General features: G+C 40.5%; 1 pseudogene; it reads left to right on the forward strand.

The window, feature by feature from the left end:
* The first annotated feature begins 721 nt into the window (after window positions 1–721).
* On the forward strand, window positions 722–1,580 carry LOC142448953 (ferritin light chain-like; annotated as a pseudogene).
* The last annotated feature ends 17,420 nt before the right edge of the window (window positions 1,581–19,000 follow it).

Here is a 19,000-nt window from a genome sequence, read left to right on the forward strand (position 1 = left end):
CTGCATTGTGTCAAGGACCTGCCTCTTTTTCATTGACCCTCTACTTGGCCAACCACGATGTCATGCTCTGGGGACTAGTCTCTCCTGACAAGATGCATATTGCTGCAAATAACTCCTGAAAAGGAAGTTAAATGTATCTCAGGACCAATGAAAATATCTTTCAACCCAGTAGGGGTATTCCTCTACATTTGACCATACTGAAGTAGTTAACACAGCTACTGAAAATAAGGTGTGATAGGCGATGGAGATGAAAATGGATTGACTATTTTTTTAATTGTAGCGCCTCAAAGAAACAATATTTTAAAACTAAAATGAATGTAAAGAACATCTAATACAGCTTTCTCATTTCGGTCTCATTGGTTAATTCAATTTACACTTATCAAGGGCTGGCTAAATGTGGGGCTTTGTTCTAGGAGCTAGAAATACAATGGGTCTCATCGACAAAAAATGAAAAACCTTGCGCTCTTAGAGTTTTCATTTTAGTGAGGAATAGAATCTATTTCTGTGGTTCTATTCCAGTAGTATATTTTGTAATGGCCTATTCACAACAACAACAACAAAACCACCTGGACATTTAAATACCTGTTCCAATCTTGTTCCACAACATCTTTAGGAATAGGCGTTTATTTGCATATCATCCATCCAGTTTCATAGTCATCTCCTCTGAATTATAGCTGCATTATATATTAGTGAAAGCTACTAAGCTCGCCCCGAGGTCCTGAGGATCTGTGTCTTGCTTCAACAGTGTTTGAACGGATCAGGTCCGGGGACTCCCTGCCGCCAACCCTCCGCCACGCAACAGGTTTCTTTCCGGAAGTAACTTGGGGACCAGCTTCTCGGCCAGCCCCTCCTCTTGGGACCAGCGGACACTTTTATTTGGCGTGCGGTGACCTCCAAACCGACGCATCATGAGCTCTCAGATCCGTCAGAATTATTCCGCCGACGCGGAGGCCGGCGTCAACCGTCTGGTCAACCTGCACCTGCAGGCCTCTTACACCTACCTCTCTCTGGGCTTCTTTTTCGACCGCGACTATGTGGCCTTGGAAGGCGGGGGGCACTTCTTCCGCGAGCTGGCGAAGGAGAAGCGCGAGGGGGCCGAGCGTCTCTTGAAGCTGCAGAACCAGCGCGGCGGCCACACCCTCTTCCAGGATGTGCAGAAGCCGTCTCAAGATGAGTGGGTCGAACCCTGGACGCCGTGGAAGCTGCCCTAGCCCTGGAGAAAAAACTCAACCAGGCTCTTCTGGATCTGCATGCCGTGGGGTCCACTCACACCGACCCTCATCTCTGTGACTTTCTGGAGAACCACTTCCTGGACAAGGAGGTGAAACTCCTCAAGAAGATGGGCGACCACCTGACCAACCTCCGCAGGGTGGCCAGCCCCCAGGCCGGGCTGGGCCAGTATCTCTTCGAGAGGCTCACTCTCAAAGAAGACTAGGAGCCTGCGGCGCCAAGCCACCTGCCCGGGGCCCTCTGTCTCCCCACGGCCGGCCTTAGCCCCTCTGCCTGAACCCGTCCGCAGCGCCACCGCCCTGGAGCCCCTCCCCCCAGCTGGGGACCAAATGGAAACAATAAAGCTTCCTTTTGCAGCAAAAAAAAGAAAGCTACTATGAACTCATAGTCTAACCTGGTCATATGGTGATTGACACTTTACCCTTTCAATGGGATTTTTTCTTATACTTTTGTGTTTTAGTCCTAAAAGGAGAAGGGAGTTTCTTATTTTTTATGACAAAGTTTCCATGACCGATTCCAATAAGTAAACGAGAACTTTCTAGGATGTAGTTGGCCTCTGATTGCAACATATGTAGATAAGTTCTTTATGTTTCTTATCTAGATTCATGATCTTGTCCCTGCCTGTTTGATCTCTCTTAATATATCACTCGTCCAAGCTTTTTGTGTTATTTATTCATATCAGTTTCTATGTTCTAATTCTATCACTTCACTGACCTGGAGAACTGTACACACCAAGTCCTTCTGGTCCGGGGAAAAGATGACTCTAGTCTGACATTCCAGTCTTGAAAACCAACTTGATTCCTGACCACGTTGATGCTTTTCACAGGCACAACCACCCCCAGAGCGGGAGAAAAGACAGACTGGAAGAAGTCATCAGACATGCATTTGGGCATGCTGTTGACTCTCTCCTTTTTGTCCTCAGATCAGTGAAATTAATGAAAGCTACTATGAATTCATGGAATAGTCGGACCTTGGAATTCCCAGATGTCTTCAAGCTGTCTTTGAAGAATGCTTATTTTACAATGTGTGCTTTCCTTAGAAAAGGAGAAAAGCAGAGTAGGTTTTCTTAGAGACGTAGCTTAGAAAGGAAGCTGAAATTTGACACATCTATTCCATTGAGAACTTGCTATGTCCCGGGCAGTGCGCTGTACACTTTACATGCTTTGCTACTTTGACCTTCACAATTAGAAAGTGATAATGGACTGTGCACATTTTGCAGATGAGAAAGCACAAACGACGCGAGGCACCTTAGCTTCCTTAACATCAAGCAGAAAGTATGTGGCTGAGTTAAGATCCAGTTCCACTTGATACCAAAATGTTAGCTCATAACTATTACTTTTCTGAAGATGCTCTATAATATAGCTCACTAACTAATAACAGGGGTAGGATCAAATAACATATACACAATTTTTTTTTAAAAAAGCCTAGTACTTTTCCTAATCCACTGATCTTATAATTGAAAAAAACTCAGGCAGAAAGTCTTTGGGATTTGCCTCAAAATCATTAAGTGAAATAAGTGACTGACTGAATCAGAAACTCAGTCTTTAAATTATATTATAAGCTTCTTTCTAACACAGCATTCTAAATCCAAGAGATAGCTGTTTGTTGTTGATCTACCTTGATTAAAAAAAAAATAAAACACAAAAAATGAAGCATTAATACCAAGAAAATTTTAAGAGTTAAATTATAACATTGGCATTATTAAAATATATAATTCCGTTAAACTCAACAAATACTTTTTTTTAACAATTTATTAGGGGCTCATACAACCACTCAACAAATACTTATTCAAATATTTGAATGCCCATTTGTTGATAACATATGTGCTTTCTATTCAAGAAAATCGTTCTTGGTCAGTCTAGACCTCTTTCTCATTGTGAAGGATTGTGGTTGTGTAACAGGTAATAATACAATAGGAAATGTCTCCTTCCTGAAAATGCACTCTCAGGGTGTACCATTTGAAGGAAAATGCGTTAGTTAATTGGAGCTACATAATCACTGCGAATAATCTTGTTTCGTCACCATCCCTGCAAATGCTATTGTGATCAGTTCTCAGGAGTCTGTGTTAATGGGAAGAGGGTGTAACATGGATGGTTGACAAACTCGGATAATCTAAATAACTGATTTTCAGCATTTCCCCCTAGTCAACTTATTTAGCAGAGTTGCTAGTAAGTAATGGAAATTACTGCTCTAGTTTCCTTTCCTTCCTCCTCTCACTTGCCATCCCCCAAATCAGTCATCTTTTGGTGAAGACGTTAGTGAAAAGTGACAAGGCCAAAAAGCTATGTGGGAGGAAGAAGAGCAAAGGAAGGTTGATCCATGCCTGAATAAATAAGAACTAGTTCTAAGGTGCTAACTATTCTGAAATAGAAGACCTGGTACTCATAGAAAACTGTTTTGATCAGTACTTTTTATTGCATACTTGTACGATAAGCATATCTTAGACACAGTTTCACTAAATTACAATCACTTAAGGAATACATTCATATCTTTGTTTGAAAATTTTTAAAATTGTGACAAAAATTCTCTTCGATCTTTCCTGAAGTCACATGAACCTGCATATGTGTATAAGAACGATCTTTATATACAAGAGCAACTGAATATTGAGAAAACATCCTAGCCCAGTCCAAATCAAGTCCATAAGTCCAATATTAGCCCATATGTCCGATATCGATCTATAAAGTCCTCTTCAGACTCACAAAACACATGCAATGATACTGAATGCAGGAAGATCACAGGAAGTCTTGTGGATCCAGTGGCATTGTAAGCATCTCAGCTCTGGCAGGGGTCTCCATGTGGTTCCTTCAGCTCTGAAACTCTGACTGCCTTAGGGTAGCTTCATGTGGCTTCTCCTCAGAAATGTCTCACAGGGAGTGAGCCTGTGTCCTGCCTCCAGCGAGCTACTCAGCCCTTTGCCCTCCAGTCAAACTGCAACCTTACTGACAGGTTCGACTCCACCCCTTCATTCTTAAGGCTCTCTCAAATTGACAACAGATTATGTAACTACTACACTTACCTATTGCCCAGATATATTAAAAACAAAACAAAAGCCAGAGTGAACATAAAATCGACAAATAAATACAATAACACCACCAAATAAAATCATACCACCAAAATCCTCTACCAACTGAGTCAATTCTGATTCATAGGAACCCTATTGGACAGAATAGCACTGCTCCACAGAGCATCTGCTAGATTTAAACTGCTAACCTTACAGCTAGCAACACAATGCTCAGCCAATGGAAACATCAGGTCTCCTCAGATCATACAAACACCTTCAAATCATACACATATATAAAAACATGGCTCAAGTGAGTTACCAAAATATAGGCCAGGAAAATTTCAAGAGGAAAAATGCTATTGGAGATACCTGATTGAAAATTTTAAAGGATTATACTGCAGTCTCTCCAACAGATTAAGAAGGAGATCAAAGAAACAAACAGAAAAATCAAGGGAAACAGATAAAACTCTAGAATCCAAGAAAACAATTGACAAAATAAATGGAAAATCACAAGCCATACAAAAATAACTCATATAACAGCTCAAAAGATCAATGTTAAAAATTCAGAAATAAGTGCACTGGAAGGGCAAAGAAGTTTAGTTGAATCAATGGAAGGCAGAATTAGGGAACTTGAAGACAAATCTCTTAATGTGTTACAAAAGTTATCAAAAAGAGACAAGATAAAATGAAGACTGGCTTTCAATTTCATGAGGCACCATCAAGAGGAATGATCCGTGTGACAATAATTCCAGAAGAGGAAAAGATGAAATAAGCAACAAGAAACGTGTTGAAAGTTTGTTGACAACTCCCCTAATAGCATGAAAGAGATGCGCATTTGGGAAGCTCAATGGACCCTCAATAGTAGATTCCCTCCCCCCCAAAATCACCAAGATATAACGCAAACTAAAGAATAAGAATCCTGATAGCTGTTCAGAAAGACAAACCTTTCTTACAAAAGATAGCCCATAAGATTAAACTTCCATTTCTTGGAAGAATCCATACAGGCAAGAAGGTGATAAAATGATACATTTAAAACTGTACACGCGATTCTGTCCCCATTCTGGAAGATGGGGACAATGTAGGCATCTCATACTGGGACTTCCATGAGATCAGTGAAAGGGGAGATTTGGGGGCCCAGTAGGGGATCTGAGGCTACAGTCCAGAGCACTTCCCTGAACCTTGAGCTACTGCACCTGCTGCAGAGTTCCTGGGACACTGGCCTGCTACAGGATTGATCCGGCCTGGGCCACCACACAGGTGCAGACCCCACCACAGCTATCACACCTGGTTATCACAGACCTTGAGGTAACCTTCATAAAGGTCAACAGACAGACTTGGAACTATTTATAGACTTTCTTTTTTTATGTCTACCTATATAAGATAGAAAGAATGAACAATACTTAGGAGAAAACAACATAAATGATTGCTCCGGAGGGACACAGAAGAGGGGGAGGTGGGCAAACAAGTGGGGGGCAGACCCAAAGCCCATCTGTAGACAATCGGACACCCCCACACAAAAAGGCCACAAGGAAGGGAGGAGCCAGCCAAGGTGCTGTATAGCACCAACAAAACATACACCATTCCTCTAGTTCAATGCTTTCATCCCCTACCCTAACCCCCACCCACTATCATGATTCCAATTCTGGCTAGACCTCAGCATGTACACTCAACACATGGAATCCAGGACAGATAACCCCCTCAGGAACAACAATGGGATACCAGGAGGGTAGGGGCAAGGTTGGGGGTAATGGGGAACCAATCACAATAATCGAGGGACGTATAACCACCTCCCACCCACTACCCCAGGGGGATGAACAACAGAAACATGGTGAACGGAGACAGCAGTCAGTGTAATATCTGAAAATAATAATAATTTATAAATTACCAAGGGTTCAGGAGAGAGGGAGGGTGGGGGAGAGAGGGAAAAAAATGAGGAGTTGATACCAAGGGCTTAAGTAGAGAGGAAATGTTTGAAAAGGATGATAGCATCATATGTTCAAATATGCTTGACACAATGATGTATGTATTGTTATAAGAGCCCCCAATAAAATGATATTTAAAAATAGAAATAAACTGTACACATACAACAAAAATTGAAACCAAGAATTATGTATCCAATAAAATGGCCCCTCAAAATATGAACTTAAATTTAGGGCACTCCCAGAAATAGTAAAGGTGACTCTTTGACTTGAGAACCAACAATGTCAAACAAGAACCTGCGAAGGAGACACATGACAACACATGACAAAATCCAACCAGATATGTGATTGTTAAGTATCGTCCAGTCGGATCCAACTCATAGCACCCTTATGTACAACAGAACAAAGCACTGCCCAGACCTTTGTCATTCTTACCATTGTGCCTAGGTTTGAGCCCCACCACTGCAGACACAGTGTCAATCCATCTTGTCAAAAGTCTTCCTCTTTTTTGCTGCCCCAATACCTTACCAGTATGATGTCCTTCTCCAGGAACTGGTCTCTCCTGACAGGACCCAAAGACCATGAGATTATGTACTCACCATCCTTGCCTCTATGGGGCATTCTTAAACTTCTTCCATGTCAGATTTGTTTTCTCTTTTGCAGGTCTGTGGTACTTTCAAAATTCTCCAGCTCCATAATTCAAATGCATAGACTCTTCTTCAGTCTAATTTATTCAATGTTCAACTTTCAAATGCATACGAGGCAATTGAAAATATCAAGAGTTGGGTCAGGTTTATCTCAGTTCTCAAAGTCACCTCTGTGCCTGTGTTAGTCTGGGTACTTTAGAGGAACAAGTCCACAGCAACTCGTGTATAAGAGAAAGTTTTATATAAAGGGTAAGTGCACATCAAGAAAACATCCCAACCCAGTACTTCCCCAAGCCCACAAGTCCAACATTAACCAATTAACCCATATGTCCAACACCAATCCAAAAAGTCCTCCCCATCTCACAAAACACATACAATGATCTTGACTGTAGGAGGAAACAGAATCAGTGAATGTGTAAGCATCTCAACACTGGCAAGGTCTCCACATGGCTGCTGTAAACCAGCTACACGTTTTTATCTTCCCCAGTTCTCTGCTAGTAGGCTGTTTCCTTGGGGGTATGGGCCACTGAAAGACAAAAACCACACCTCTCACCTTTTCCTTTTGTGACCTGGTGTCCTGGCTGAGTGTTGGTAGAAGCAAGAAAACCTGCTTTGACTTTCAAATATATTGACTTAGCTTCTGCACCCTGAATTTAGGTTGCCTCTTCCTGACCTTGGATTTGGGGGACTCGATTTTTGGTCTCCCATCTGTCCTGCTTTCACCAGTTTCTGCTTTGTGAATGATGAGGATCATCCAGGCAATTACCTAAACTTGACTTTGGAGAATCAACAGCACCCACAACCAAATGGGCCATGTCCTTAAAGTTTTGTGACATCCGTGAGATGTTGCAGCAAATTACAGAACCCAGGGACATGAGGGAATGTGCTAAGGGAAGGGGTGGTGGTTTACATTAGGGGGAAATGGAATGATATAAAATTTTGGAAATGTTGGATATATATATATATTTTAATCAGTTTATTAGGGGCTCATACAACTCTTATCACAATCCATACATGCATCAATTGTGTAAAGCACATTTGTACATTCATTGCCCTCATCATTCTCAAAATATTTGCTCTCCACTTAAGCCCCTGACATCAGCTCCTCATTTTCCCCTCCCTCCGTGCTCTCCCCTCCCTCATGAACCCTTTATAATTTATACATTATTATTTTATCACATCTTGCTCTGTCTGATGTCTCCCTTCACCCATTTTTATGTTGTCTGTCCCCAGGGAGGAGGTAACATGTAGATCCTTGTCGGTACCCCCTTTCCAACCCACCCTCCCTCTACCCTCCCAGTATCATCATTCACACCACTGACCCTGAAGGGATCATCCGCCCTAGATTCCCTGTGTTTCCATATCCTATCTGTACCAGTGTACATCCCCTGGTCTAGCCAGACTTGCAAGGTAGAATTGGGATCATGATAGTAAAGGTTTGGGGCGTGGGGGAGGAAGCATTTACAAACTAGAGGAAGTTTGTATTTTTCATCATTGCTACATCGCACCCTGACTGACTCATCTACTCCCCAGTACCCTTCTGTAAGGGGATCTCCAGTGGCCGACAAATGGGCTTTGGGTCTTCACTCCACACTCCCCTCTCATTCACTATGATACAATTTTTTGTTCTGAGGATGCCTGATACCTGATCCCTTTGACACCTCGTGATGGCACCAGCTGGTGTGCTTCTTCTATGTGGGCTTTGTTTACCTTCAAGCCCTGAAGACCTGAGTTAGTTAGTTTATAGTGCCAAGCTGGCTGATAAACACATGTGGGGTAAATTGAAGGGTGGAGAGATAAATGGCTCGGTGAGCCTCACCTTTCGAGTTCTCGGGTCTCTTGTTTGTGATGGTTGGACCAGGGTGCAAGTTCCCAGCTTCAGCTCACAAGGCTGACTTCCTACAAGACATCCCCAAGGAGAAGCCACAGAGTAAAGTAGGAATCCTACCTTCCCTGAGCTCAAACACACAATACAGGCATGGTTATCAAACTCACCTGGTATTGGCACAATGGCAAACACATGGGCAAATAGAAAGAAATGACAACCCAGAAGTCAATCCATCAGTGGACACTGATATTTGATAAAGGTGTGCTGTACTGTAGATAGGTGCCATCAGGTGGCTCCACCCCATAGCAATCCCATGTCCAACAGAGTGAAATATCACTCACCCCTGCTCCTGCCTCCCAATTGTATGTTTGAGTGCATTGCTGAAGCCTCGGTGTCCATCCATCTTGTTGAGGGCTTTCCTCTTTGTCCCTGTGCCTCTACTCTACCAAGAAGCAGATGCCCTTCTGAAGGTTTTGGTCTCTCCTAATAATAAGTCTAAAGTTTTTGAGACAAAGTTTTGCCATCCTTACTTCCAAGGAGCTTTCTGGCTGTACATTTCCAAGACAGGTGTGTTTGTTCCTTTGGAAGTTATGGTACTTTCAATATTTTTCACAGCAATATAATTCAAATGTACTAATTCTTCTTCAATTTCTCTTAGTGTCCAACTTTCAAATGCTTATGAGGTGATTGAAAATACCTTGGCTTGCATTAGGCATACCTTAGTCCGCAAAATAGCATCCTTGCTTTTCAGCACTTACAGAGAACTGTGGAGCAGACCAGCCCATTACGATGCATCCTCTGATCCCTTGACTGCTGCTTCCAGGAGCATTGATTGTCCATCCAAGGAAGTCAAAATTCTTGACAACTTCAACTTTTTCTCCATTTGTGGGAATTTAAATTTTCTTTACAACTAATTATAAAGTAATACATAAGGCCACTAATAAAGATCAAGCAGTCATAAATAAGGCTGCTTCGTCTTTTTTTTAATCATTTTATGGAGGGTTCATAAAGCTCTTATCACAGTCCAATACATACATCCATTGTGTCAAGCACATTTGTACATATGTTGCCATTATCATTCTCAAAACATTTTTTTCTACTTGAGCCCACAGCTCCTCATTTTTCCCCTTTCCCCCATCCTCCCTCCCTCATGAACCCTTGATAATTTATTAAAATTTTTTCATATCTTACACTAACCGATGTCTCCTTTCACCCACTTTTCTGTTGTCCATCTCCCTGGGAGGGGTCATATATAGATCGTTGTGATTGGTTCCCCTGTTTCTCCCCATACATCCCTCCTACTCGCCTGGTATCACTACACTCATTATTGGTCCTATGGGGTTTATCTGTCCTGGATTCCCTGTGTTCCAGCTCCTATCTGTGCCCAAGTACATGCTCTTGTCTAGCTGGATTTGTAAGGTAGAATTGGGGTTATGATAGTGGGGTGGAAGAAGCATTACGGAACTAGAGGAAAGTTGTATGTTTCATTGGTGCTATACTACACGCTGACTAGCTCGTGTCTTCCTGTGACCCTTCTGTAAGGGGATGTCCAATTGTCTACAGATGGGCTTTGGTCTCCACTCTGCACTCCCCCTCATTCACATTGATATGATTTTTTGTTCTGGGTCTTTGATGCCTGATACCTGATCCCATCGACAACTCATGATCACACAGGCTGCTGTGTTTCTTCCATGTGGAGTTTGTTGCTTCTCAGCCAGATGGCCGCTTGTTTATCTTCAAGCCTTTAAAACCCCAGACACTATCATTTTTGATAGCTGGGCACCATCAGCTTTCTTCACCACATTTGCTTATGCACCCATTTTATCTTCAGCCATTGTGTCGGAAAGCTGAGCATTATGGAATGCCAAGTTATTAGAGCAAAGTGGTCTTGCATTGAGGGAGTACTTGAGTAGAGGCCCAATGTCAATCTGCTAACTTAATACTTAACATATACATACGTACATAGATCTATTTCCCTATCATTATGTATAAATATATTTATATATGTACATGCTATGTATTTAGACGTCTATATATGCCCTTTACCTCCTAGTTCTTTCCTCTCTTTCCTTTTACTTTCCTCTTATTCCACTGTCATGTTTGGCCTTCATTTGGACTTCAGTAATTCTTCTGGGTTACATTGTCCTTGATCAAATCCTACCTGGCATCCTCCACAATCCTCGCCATCAATTTTAGATGACTTGTTGTTCCCTTGTCCCTGGGTTTGTTAACACCTACTTCCTTCCCCCCCCCCACCCCCGCCTCCTCCTCTCTCATGTCCCCCAGGAACCACCAGGCCCATTGTTTTCTCCTCCAGATAGTTTATCCTGCCTATCCTATCTAGTTAGACAAGCCTGCTTGATCTTGATTACTAAGTGCTTCAACTCCTCATCACTTTCCTCAAGCAAGGTTGTGTCATCTGCTTATCACAGGTTTTTAAATAAGGCTTCGACCAATTCTCATGCCACCAATTCTCAAGCTCTTCGTATAATCCAGCTTCTCTGATGAGTTGCTCAGCATACAGATTGAATAAGTATGGTGAGAAGATAAAGCCCTGATACACCCCTTTCTTGATTTTAAACCATGCAATATTCTCTTGTGTTGTTTGTACAACTGCATCTTAATCTATGCCCAGATTCGGCATCAAGTGTTAATTTGTTTTAACACACAGAGTTGGATGCTTTCACAAAGTCAATAAAATAAAAGTAAATATCTTTCCAGTATTTTCTGTTTTCAGCGAAGATCCATCTTGTATCAGCAGTGCTATCCCTTCTGAATGATTCCTCTTCTGAATTTGTTATGAACCTCTGGCAGCTCTTTGTCAAAGTATTACTATAACTGTAGTTGGTTTATCTTCAGAAAAATTTCATTTGCTTGTGATATTAATGATATTGTTCTAGAAGTTGGGTCAACATTCTTTGGAATAAGTACAAATATGGATCTATTCCAGCCAGTTGTTTCAGTAGCTATCTTCCTTCACCAACTTGTTTAAACATTTCAATGGGAATTCCATCAATTCCTGAAGCCTGGTATTTACGAATGCCTTCAGTGGAGCTTCTACTTCTTCCCGTAGTACCATTGGTTCTTGTTCAGATGGTGGTATGTTGATTGAAATGGTGGACTGCTGATTAGTTCTTTTAGTTACAGTGACTCTGTATTCTTTCCATGTTCTATTTGTATGTTTGATATCATTTGTCAATAAAGCCTCCAAGTCCATTTCAATTATACATTTCCTTACTTTCCATCTTCTTGGTACTTCTTAATATAATGATTCTGTGTATTTGCATTTTGCATTTCTTTTGATGCTTCATGCATAATTCAATATTTTTTTCCTTGGGTCTTTCAATGAACATAATTAGATGGAACCTACTAAATGGCGGAAAAGATAGGCTTTTTTTTACAAGTATTGCTGACAAAATTGAGGATCCCTTGGCAGAAAAATGGAGCAGCATCCATATTGTGTACCATATACAAAAACTAACTCAAAATGCTTCATACCTAAATGTGAAAGCTTAGATTAAAAGTATCACAAAAGAATAGTGGCAACCTGACAAGCCCTACTATTCTATCCATCGTCACAAAAATCTCAAACAGCAGATGACAAATTAAACAACAATGACCTCTGAAATTTTAACATTTATTCCATCAGAAGATTTCACCAAGAATATAAAGAGAATCTTCAGATTGGTCAAATGCTTTTTTAATGACAGAGGGGCCAAGGGACTGATTTTTTAAATGCATACAGGTCTTTAACACCTCAACAGAAAGATAAATAATTCAATTAAAATGGGCAAAGGACATGAGCAGACATATCATCAAAGAAGACATTTAGGTGGCCAACAGACACTTGGAGAAATGCTCATGTCATTAGTCATGACCACACTGGTCAGTTTATTCTGAGTCATATTAACTCTCTCTGACAGAGTAGACTTGCTACTTTGAGTTCCTAAGACACTGAATCTTACATTTAACAGTCTAACACTTAACCCACTTTCCCCCAGGACTCCTTATCCATTAGAAATATGCAAATCAAAATAGCAATGAGATATCATCTTTCCCAATAATTATAAAAAACAAGAACAAAACACCCCACAAATATCTAATGTTGGTGAGGGTGTGAAGAGACCTTTATAGATAGTTAATGTGACAGTAAGATGGCTCAACTACTCTAGAAATGGTCTGACACTTCTTTAAAGTATTAGCAATAAAAGTACAATATGATTTAGCAATTTCACTACTAGCTATATATCCTAGAGAAATAAAAGTCATGCAAAGAGCAGATATCTGCACAGCCATGTTTATCACAGAATTATTCACAATAACAAAAAGATGAAACTGATTTAAATGCCCATCAGCAGATAAGAAGATAAACAAATTATGCTTCATACTCACAATGGAATATTATGTGTGCTAAAAAGTAAAGATAAGACTGTAAAACACATCATCACATGGATGAAACTAGAGGCTATTTTACCAAGTGAAATTAGTCACTAAATGACAAATATATGAGACCAGTACTGTAAAAGGGCAGGAAAAGGTTTACATACAGTAATAAATGTTCTTTGTAGGTTACCAGGGTAGGAGGGAAACGGAGGGCAAATCACTAGCTAGAGGATAGACACTAGGGTGAAGGGAAAGGCAATGTATAATGAGGGAAAGGTGAAGCACACACTGTGCAGTGCAAAGAGTGATGCTGGCAGGAACACAAGGGTTAAAGATGGCAACAGTAAAGACTTTTCAGTACACAACCCTGCCATAACAGTAATGCCACTGATCTACAAATGGACATAGGCAAGCTGAACATGTATAGGAAGGCGAAAGGATCTGCTTCTATGAATATATGGTGATGTTTTTAGGTGCCATCAAGTCGGTTCTGAATCACAGATACCCAGTGCAGCAGAATGAAACACCACCCAGTCGTGCACTAGCTTCACAATTGTTCTTACTTTGAGCCCACAGTTGCAGCCACTGTGCCAGTCCATCTTGCTGAGGGCCTTCCTCTTTTCTGCTGCCCCTCTACTTCACCGAGCAGGATGTACTTCCCGAGGAACTGCTCTCTCCTGAGATTAGGTTAAAATGTAACACCTTATCATATGAGCTCCCTTTTGACTCTTTTTAAGGTTGTTTCCGTTTTTATTATTTTTTGCTTTCTTTTTCATTGGTCATTGTTGTTGGGTTTTCTTGCTTGCTTGTTTCCTGTTTTTTTTCTATATATGAAATACCAAAAAAGCAAATCTATAGAGGCAGTAACTGGCTTATTAATTACCTACGAGCATGATAAGAGAGGTTGGGGGGAAATGATGGAAATATTCTGAAACTGATGATTGCACAACTATTCATAATATGATTAAATGATTAAAGTGTATGATACGTGAAATATAAGCAAATAAAACCATCTTTTAGAATGCTACTAGAATTCTAGTTTGTACATATATAACCCCAGTGTGCATGTGATATGAAATATGTATAATATATAGCACATAAGATGTATCTTGTATGCTCTATATTGTCTACACAACTTTCCTTCAAAGTCTGAAGGCGTCATGTAAATTCTTTAGTTAGATATGCCTATACTTCATTGGAAATACGTGAAGGGCGATAGTGGTCTTTCAATACCTGGGGATTCACTAGGTGATATCTTTCAGGAATGTTATCATGCAGGAAATTTAAGTCTTCTAAAACCATTTTTCAAAGCAACCAAACAAAAATTACAAAAGCATTCACACCTATAAATCAGATTGAGAGCCTGAAAAACAACGAACAAACCAAAAAAACACAGTAAAATATGCATTCTGGGTGGCTGCTTGCAAAGCAGCTGTAATCATGTAGTGAAATCACATCTTTCTGACTGCCCCTCCCTGAACTTGCTTTGTCTTCTAACTGAACATAATGCAGAGGGCGCCTGTGTGCATCTAGGACAAGATGGAATTTGGGAAAGCTGTTCTCAAAGGTTACATTAAAAACTCAAAAGGCTGAAAAGGATTACTATGAAAACTGTCTTTGAATGTCGGGATCTCCCATTGCATCTGGAGTCTGTACTGAGAAGCTACAGTCGGGATGGAATTGGTAAAGCACACATCTTTATGAGGCGAACAGAAAGGAAGCCCCTATAGTGGGTCAACGACATATTTGACATCCTGAATTTCTCCCATTTTTGTGGTTTTTGAGGCAGTAGTAGAATTCAAACTTCTCTGGGTGCAAGTTCATCTAATTTTGACAAACTATGACTTCCTGTGTCAGTGCAAGAAAGATTGATTTTAAAATAAACAAAACTAAAGAAACTGAGGGCACATAGATAAAAATCGTTTTCATAAATGAAATTCACAAATGAGTTAAGGGCAGGTTTTCCTTAATATAAGCAGGGGTGAAAAATCAGAGAATGAAATATTAGCAATGGACTGCTTCGGGGTTTACTTAGGCTTTATCACATTGGAAAGCCCAGTGAATTCCAAACCTGGGAGAGGGGCAAGGGGACAGAAAGGGGTAGAAAAGAGAAAAGGGCTTCTGGCATATACTATATAATTACTGAGTGCAAGACTTACATGTAATCTCTTCACAAAGTGGGCCTTCAAAACATATTTTATAATGATGTACATTCATGAAACCAAAATCAGTCACATTCACTGTGTACACTTTACAATGGGACACAAAACCGACACCATTTCTTACAACCTTTGAATGGGGGAGAGAAAAAAGACTATGTAGACTAAAACATGACTATACACAATTAAGTATTTGCAAATTGAGAAAACTGCTTTGAAGAAAGTAACCAGGCTACTCTGATGATGAATGAAGAGTGAGATGTCTCTGAAGAGACACTTTGAATGTAGACAAATGCGCAGAATGAGGCAAAAATGAGGTTTCCCAGGTTTAGGTTGACCAGGTAGTGCTCTGAGACAAGGAAGAAATTGAGCTACGTGAAGGTTATGGGCATACACACAGTAGTAGCAGAGTGGGGAAGTGACTCAAGTATAGGCTGGAGAGGGAAAGGCAGGCCAGACTGACCCTGACAATGGAATGACTTTGGGGAATTTTAAGTGAGATGATATGGCCTGATTAGCATTTTAGAACACGATTGCACCTGCAATGCACACGCTTTGTGTGGAGGAGGAGAGGGGTTGACAGGGGAGGCAATGGAAGCAGGAAAGTGAGATCGTGGGCAAACGCAGATCAGGTGTGGTAGGGTAGAGGAATACAAATGACATGTATGTACAGAGATGTATGTATTGCTGTCATTGGCTGTACTCTTTGAGTTCTTTGTCCAACCTGATGTGAATGTGTTAAAGCTGTATAACTCGGGTTGTACCGCATCAACATTCTCATGGGAAATAATAATTAGTACATCTGGAAGTCTATTACCAAAGCTTTAAACTTTGTCAGTTTTCAGAGACTGAGAGCATCCAAAGCACCTATGTCTGTAGTTATTGCAATATTCAAAACACTTGAGCTTCTGAGTTTATGCTAGTGTTTGCACGTGACATGTGGCACATGCTGTTGCCATGGTAGTGAGCTCCTCAGGCAAGTATAGTAGGTGTACCTGCCCTTGTCCTCGTTCCCATTTCCTTGACATGAGGTGGAATGCAGAGGGCAGAGAATAACAAATGTAATTCAATTCTGAATTCTCTGTGTTATATTCATTTTATACTTGAAAAGAAAGGAAAGTGTGACAGCTGTTTTCAAACAGCAATGTTGAAGGCTCAAGCATTGTTAACTTCAATACTCTATGGGAATATTTGGATGACCTTGACATGTCTGACAGCATCTCTATGCCCTACCATGAGCAGCCATTTAGAAAATCTGTGCTGCCCAACACCTGAAAACGTGTTTTCATTTTAGTATTTGGTTGTCTGAGTATCTAAGGGGCATTTATGACTTTGTTGGGTTTGCTTGATATCCCATGCACTATGGCTGCCAGACAAGGGTGAACATTCGTTTGAGATCTGTGGCCATGAATTTACAGTGACACCAATCAACATCTCGTTTTTATAAAAGCACAATGCCATATTCTCCTACGGCAAATAATATATGCATCGAGAAGATCCTTGATTTCTCTTCCTTCATGTCTTTCTTTTCCTTAAATGAGTAATGAATGTTTATTGAGCATCTATTATGAGCCAAGCACTGTGCTGACAGAATTCTCATTATCAAGGAAGGATGGTGACATCAGCAATATGCTAGTACCAACAGTTTCAACCTCCCATCTCCCTACAAATAGTGAAATGCAAGCAGAAATATCCAGATCCATTTTTTTGTCAGAAATCTAGCCGATAATAAAAAGTTTACAGCAGACAAGTGGTCATTGATTCAAGTAAAAGGCAGCTTATAAATGGTAGGAAACGCTTGTGGTATTTTTACTTTATCTCCTTACCACCTTGGAAATGATGGCCCTTGTTCCCAGTGTGGGCCCCTGGTCCCTGGTTCCAGAGGGAAGAGAACAGATATAGTCATTAACTGGAGCGTATCTGTTCTGACCTGTCTGGCTACTGAAGCTCCCAGGCAAGGTGCTGGCTTCCGGTTCATCTCTCTTGGAACTCACTCAGCTTAAAAACATTGTGAAGCACATGAGCAACTGGCAGCAGCTTGGTGAAAGTGTAAAATGTTATAGAAAGGACTATTTAAGGGCTAGGAATGAAACTTATGGAGAGAGTTTCTTTGGAAAGCTAGAAAGCCCATGCAAATCAGGGAATTTAGAAAACATTCCTGGGGCCTGAGCTTTGAACAGACCTGAAAAACAAACAAACACAAACGCATTCACCCCAAACTGTCAGCAACACTCAGTGTTGGGTAGAAGGACTTGAAGGAGTACCCCAGAACAGAGTCAGTTTTCAATTTCTAGGAGAGACATTTCTTTGTTGTTGGTTTCTTTTATGATTTGATTGCTTTAGCTGGGTACCTTTGAAGAAATAGAAACAAACAAAAGCCCACGAAGCACGGGTAGAAACAGGCTTTAGCGTTGCCTATGACAAGAAATGTAGTCTTTAAAACTAAAGTTCGGAGAGGTCATCAAACTGACAGCCGACTTACTGTATCTTCCAACAACAACAGCAACATAAAACAAAAAAGTGAGGGAAGAGCACATCTGGTCTCCAGAGGGATTACCAAAAAGCTTTCAAAAACAACAGAATATCACAAGCCATCCAAGGATAGAGGAAAAGATGTCCCAGTCAAAGAAACAAAACATGGTAATCAACTGTCCCTGAGAAAACCAAACATTGGACTTACTGGACAAAGACTTTAAAACTACTTCCTCTAAACAATGGAGCAGCCTGGTGGCACAGAGGCTCTGCTGAGGGTTGCTATATCCACCAGGTCAGAGCTGAAAACCACCAGCCAACCCGAGGCATCGAGATGGGGCTTTTTTCCCCACGGACAGTTAGCCTTGAGGAAACTCATGAGACAGGTCTTCCCTGGACTACAGGGATGCTATGAGCTGGCATCGAGTTTGAGTTGTTGGTTTTTGATCTAAAAAAATATGTTTCTCAATAGTTAAAGATCTAAAGAAAATGGCACATAATCAGAAAAGGGATGTATGAACAAAATGAAAATATCAGGAAAGAGATAAACATGATAAAAAACAGAATTTCTGGATCTAGAAAGTAACCTAAATTCTGGTACATGCTAAAACATGGATGGACCTTGAAAACGTTATGCAGAATGAATTAAGTCATAAGCTAATATTTTGGTCGATCGTACATATAGTACATATCTCCAAAGGCAAAAGCATGGAAGTAAAAGATTCATAGTTGTGGCCAGGAAATGGGAGAAGAGTCATATGGGGAGTTAGGGCTTAAGGGGTACTGAGTTTCTGTTTGGAATGGTGAAAAAGTTTTGGAAATGGATAGTGGTAATAGATGCACAACATGGTGTATACAATTGATGTCACTGAAATGTGCAATAAAGATAGCTAAAGTTATAATTTTGTTATATATATTTTGTCACAATACATGAAAGTTTTTAAATAAAGAACAATGGAAATATATAAATACTCTATAGGCATGTAATAAAATGTAAAACATCACTAGTTATTAGGGAGAAGCAAATGACAACATAATAGAAAATCACTTCATACTTAATATTTCTAAATGGGAAATTTTGGGTAGGATGTAGAAAAATTTGGAGCCTCGTGCATTGGTCATGAGAATGAAAAACAGCATAGCTGATGTGCCAACACTTTGGAATCCTCAAAAATTTACAAAATTACCATGTGTCTCCATAATTCCACTTTTAATGTTTATACAGAATACTTAAAAGCAGGAACTCAAAAAGAGACCTATACACTAATGTTCATTGCAGCGTTCTTCACTTTCTCAAAAGGCGGAAACCACCCCAGATGCACAGATAAATTAAACAGTCCTTAAACCTTAGTATATCCATA

Source organism: Tenrec ecaudatus, chromosome 5 (genome assembly GCF_050624435.1).
Source record: "Tenrec ecaudatus isolate mTenEca1 chromosome 5, mTenEca1.hap1, whole genome shotgun sequence".
NCBI lineage: Eukaryota > Metazoa > Chordata > Mammalia > Afrosoricida > Tenrecidae > Tenrec > Tenrec ecaudatus.